This window comes from Sciurus vulgaris (assembly GCF_902686455.1).
Source record: "Sciurus vulgaris genome assembly, chromosome: 4".
Classification (NCBI taxonomy): domain Eukaryota; kingdom Metazoa; phylum Chordata; class Mammalia; order Rodentia; family Sciuridae; genus Sciurus; species Sciurus vulgaris.
In genome coordinates, this window is record NC_136464.1 from 40689626 (window position 1) to 40694861 (window position 5236).

The 5236-nt window shown below is 42.3% G+C and overlaps 1 pseudogene across 1 annotated transcript; it reads right to left on the reverse strand.

The window, feature by feature from the left end:
* Positions 1 to 3443: 3443 nt before the first annotated feature.
* On the reverse strand, positions 3444 to 4936 carry LOC306658741 (twinfilin-1-like; annotated as a pseudogene). The gene has a single exon. The product of its transcript is annotated as a twinfilin-1-like (transcript).
* Positions 4937 to 5236: the final 300 nt, after the last annotated feature.

A 5236-nucleotide genomic window follows, 5' to 3' on the forward strand; every position in this document is an offset into this window, starting at 1 on the left:
GAAAGAAAGAAAGAAAGAAAGAAAGGAAGGAAGGAAGAAATTTAAAAAGAAGAAATAAAGAGAAGGGAAGAGAGGAGGGAGGGAGGAAAGAAAGGAGGAACAGTGGAAGGAAGGAAGGAAGGAAGGAAGGAAGGAAGGAAGGAAGGAAGGAAGGAAGGAAAGACGTACCATAAGCATTTTGAACCCAGGACTCAGAAGCCATGGGAAAGGGCTCATTCCATCCCCTTTGGTTGCACCCTTGCTTTGTGACTGCCCCATGTCACTCCGCACATGCTGGGATAGGGCTCTGGCCTCCTAATGCCAGGGTCTCAGCACTGAAGAAGGTCCATCACATAGACTGAGGATATCCTACACAGGGGTGGTCAGGCAGGTACGGTCCAGGCTGGGCCTCCACCCAGCTTTTCCACCATCAGGTTTGGAAGGCATGTGGTACAGGGTACCCGGCAATGGGATCCCCTCAGAGGGCACCACCAGGCAGGCAGGCTCCACCCTTTCCTTATGAGGCCACTGCCCAGCTGTGGTTCTTCCAGGTTTCCAGCAGCCTGGAGATGAGGTGAAGCCAGCTGGGGATGGCAAGTCCAGGCAGTCCTGGGGTACATAATTAGAACTCTGTCTCTGAGAGATCAAATCTTGCAAGGCATCTGATGCAGCCAGGCAGAAGGGATCCAAGCCCAGCCTCCAACAAGTGGACAATTCCTTCCATTCCAAAACCCATCCAGGATTGTCTTTACCAGCAGGGCAGCACCAGCTCCCTGCCTGATTAGTCATGCTTCCCCAGTGCTCTTCCCCACCTCCCCCTGCTTCACCCAATGCTAGGAAAACTCCCAGAAGCAACCCCTCCTCCTCCCTAAATGCCTCCCAATACCCCCCCCCCCACCTCAGGTTGCCCTTCAACATGAACCATTGCACCATTTATTTGCAGATAGTTGCAAGTATTTGATGCCAGAGAGCAAAGGCCACCTTGCAGTTCTACCACAGAGCTCAGCCTCCTGGGCCTGCCTCACAGACTCCAAGCTCCCCAGGGAAGCTCACTTGCTCCCAACAGGGGCTCCCCAGCAACTCCCAGTCTGCATGTTGAGACAAGAAGGAAGTCTTTGGCACTTGTTTCCTACCACACTAGCACACAACAGGTTTCGGCTAGGGTTTGCTGAGTGAGTGAACCGAGGAATGCATTGCCAGCCCTGCATGTTCAGTGGCCCAAGCAGAGAGCTCCAGGAGGTAGCAGTGGTCTTTGCAGCTGAGAGGCAGCAGGGTCAGGGGAAGGCTTCCCAGGGTGTGGAGGCAGGCTAGGGAATAGGGAGGAGGAGAACCTCTTGGATGATAGCACATGGACAGCCCTGTGATGCAGCCCCTGACTCTGAGACCATGCTAGGTAGCCTGTGGCAAGAAGTCCTGTTCAACTGTGTCTTTTATATAATTTACACCTAAAGAATGTATGAAGGGTACCAAAAGACCAGTCCCAAAGCCCCCACTTACCCAGATTGGGATCCTAAGCGTGATATCCTCACACACACACCCCACTAAGCAAAAAGAATCACAGTACCTGCTTCCTGTGGTCCAGATGTCTCCGACAAGACTCATGTTCAAATATAATCCTCGTTGGAGATGTTAAGAGGATAGAAATTTAACCTGGCTATGGTATTTGAAGGTAGGACATCTGTGAGATGATTATAGTTAAATGAAGCCATGGGGCAGGGCCCTAATCCAATGGGATTGTGGCTTTATAGGAAGAGGAGGAGCAACCTGAGCTAGGACATTCAGTCATGCCACATGCTGCCCTGAGCCACCTTGTGACACTACAGAGTCCCCACCAGCAGGAAAGAGCTCACCAGATGTAGCCTCCTGCTCTTAAACTTCAAAACCTTCTGAATCATGAGCTGTGTCAAATTTTATGAATTACCCTGCCTGTGATAATCTAGAAAATGGACTAATATAGTGTCTTTTGCAGTTGTTAGGATTAAGGGTATAAAAATAAAAAGTACCTGGTATGTAACATTCAGTGTCAGCTACAATGACAAGGATGATCATCATCATAGATCCTGAAGCATCTAGGTGGAAAGCTGCCAGCCAGGCCCTGGGACACTCACAGGTCTGCTCACTGGCTCCCTCACCCAGGAGCTTTCAGGGACAGCTCTGGGCTCCAGAAAAACTCTGGATGCTCTCCAGTGTACTGTGTTGCTACACTAGGATGGCCAGTAGGTTAGGTATACCATATGTATTTTCGACTTACACCAATTTCAACTCATGCTGGGTTTATTAGGAAATAACCCATTGTACGTTGAGGAACATCTGTATCTTCAGAGCTGATGAAACACAAAACTGACTGAGACCTGTCTCTTGTTCTCATCCCCAAGTTCAGAAAGACCAATGAAAGTCTTGCTCTATGCTCACCTGCTGGGGAAATACACACACACACACACACACACACACACACACACACACACAAATACACACACTCTTCTCCCCTCCCAGAACATCCAAACAGGGATCCTGTCCCAGTTAACATGTACCCCTCTTCCTATGGCTTAGCAGGGAGAATGGTCCAAGTTTATCAGAAAAATGAACCCAGGTTCTTGAGTTCAGAGCGAGGTTGCCTGTCTTGATGACTTTGACCTTCTCTCTGCATCTCCAACTTCCCCTCCCCTCTCCCTAAGAGCTGAGGAGCCCAAACCTAAGGCACTAGAACCCTTCATTTCAGCCCCAAATTGACCACCGATCCACTGTGTGTCATTAGGCAAGTTTCTTCTACTCTGCTGAAAGAGACATCAGTTTGTTTGGTGTGGCTGTCCTGAGAAGCAAATGACAGATGGGAAATGAGGGGCTTTGTAAGCTTTGAAATGTTGTGTCCCTGAGAAGAATGTCAGATTGGTTCAGAGCAAGACAAATCAAACACTGGAAAAAAAAAAAAAAAAAAAAAAAAAAAAAAAAAAAAAAAAAAAAAAAACCTGTAACATATTTTTTTTTAATTTTCAACATATTTTACTTTTAGTTTGGTATCCTTTTTGAATTATATTAATTTAAATTTCAATCTGCACATTAACATTTTGGCTTCACAGTACTTATAATGAAATGAATCACTTAGAAAATAGATATTTTTTTAAAGCACTAAAAAGAGAACTTACTAAAGTTTTTAAAGTCTTTCGATGTTATCAGAGATACTGCAATACAGAAAACATCTAGTACCCTTAAAGTTTCAAGTGAGCTGATCTTCGGAAATTTTAATTTTAATTTTAAAAAACCAAAAAGTCAAATAGAAAAGACTGCTGCAGTAAAGCACTGTTTCTAAAAGTTGCAGACATGATCCCAGTCTGTCAGCACTGTTCCTCGAAGTAAGCAACTTTCTATGTTTTCCTAGGCATACTAAATTTTCATCTTAGAAAATAATCTAACCTGGTCCTTAAGTACTTATCAAGTAGTATGAATATTTTAAGGTCTTTCTGCTTCCCCTAAAAAAAAAAAAAAAAAATTCAGATGTCTCACCAAAGAGTAATATAAGTAGATCCCACTTTAAGACATCAGACTTTCTGGAAACTGGCCCATTTATATAAAATTTTAAGAATTATGTGAAAGTGTGGAATCAATAGTCTATGAAAACAGTGTGGCAAAATTAAACATTACTAGGTTGAAATCTTTTCTAGCTTTAACTCAAAAATAGAAATCATGAGTCTCCCATAACGTTAATTTTAAAAACACACAGAAGTGAAAAGTGCTATTTTTTTCAAAAAGTACAATTTTTCTCCTTATTATTTGTCAACATGGAATGATTTCAGTTCTCTCATACTAAAACCTGTACTTTTAAAAAACTAGTATTGCAATGTTTAATACAACAATTTTAATCAGTAGTGGCTTCTGTTTCAGCTGGACCCCTAATTAGTCTTCGAATTCCTCTTTTTCCAGCTGGACCTTTAGGTTTTGCAAAACTTTGCTTTTGTGCATGCTGTTTGGGATCTATTTCCTCATAAAGGAAATCTGCAGTCAATTCATCCCCATTGTCTGATTATATCCATTTGTAGCTGTCATTCAACAATTTCTAGCAGAGGACTCTTACAGCAAGAATATAACATCCGTTCTCTTATACTGCATGTATATCCAGGCATTGAATAAATAAAAACTATGGACTCCAAGTAGTCTCCTTCATGGGAATGTTTATACAGGAAGAAATGATAACGTGCTGAATCCTTGGGAATCCTCTTTGCAAATCTTTCAGTTCTGTATTTGTTGTATTGGTCAAAATTATAAATTCATTTTTTATATCTATTTCCAACTGCACATAGTTGAGCTGTCTGTTGTTCAGTTTTTCCAAAGCCTGAAAAGCTTCTCGAGAATTAGGAAATGCTACTCCTTGTAGTGTTTGATGCTTAGTGTCCACTCCCACATCAGTTTGTACCTCATTAATTTTAATCTGTCGTAATTCCTCCTCAGCTGCAGTCAGTGGGGCAGGGGAAGATTGTGACAGCAAGTATTTTTTATACCCATGTAATGACACGTCTTCCTTTACTGTTCCAAATACTTCATCTTTAATGTGGCCACCTCCAAACTCCTTTTTCAAAGTTGCTCTTGTTGCTGCATATAACATGTTTTGCCGAACATGAGAATGATCTGGACCATGCAATGAATATCCATTCATATCCCTGGGCATTCTGACAATCTAACCTGAATAATATATAACATGGCTGCTTGTCCTCCAATAGAGGTAAAATAAAGGAATCATAATCCTTATCCCAGGAATTTGAAGGTTGACTACACGATCCAATCACAAGTTGCTCATTTTCAATAGATATTTTCAGAAGTCCTATTTTCCATTTCTGGCTCTGGCAAAGATATCTTTAACATCTTCACTTGCTTGGATGGGGGTCTGGTGGGACATGGCAGCGGCCGCGGACTCCCGGCTCCGGCGCTGAGTGCAGCAAGCGGCCCCAGGCGGCGGCTCCAGGAAGTGGCCCATATATATTTTTTAAAACATGAATTAATATAAAAAGAACTCTAATCAATCAATTAAAAAAATCCAGAGATGATGGGAAGAAATATGATCAGGTAGATTATAAACCAAGAAATTCAAATGATCAAATCTAACTATTAAGGAAAAGATCATTATTATCCTCATTTTATGACCAAGGTTCAATGACTTTCTGCAATTTACCTAACATCACAGTATGTTAGTCAGCTTTCAGTTACTGTGACCAAATACCTAAGATAATCAACTTAAAAGTAAGAAAGGTTTATTTTAGTCCAGTTT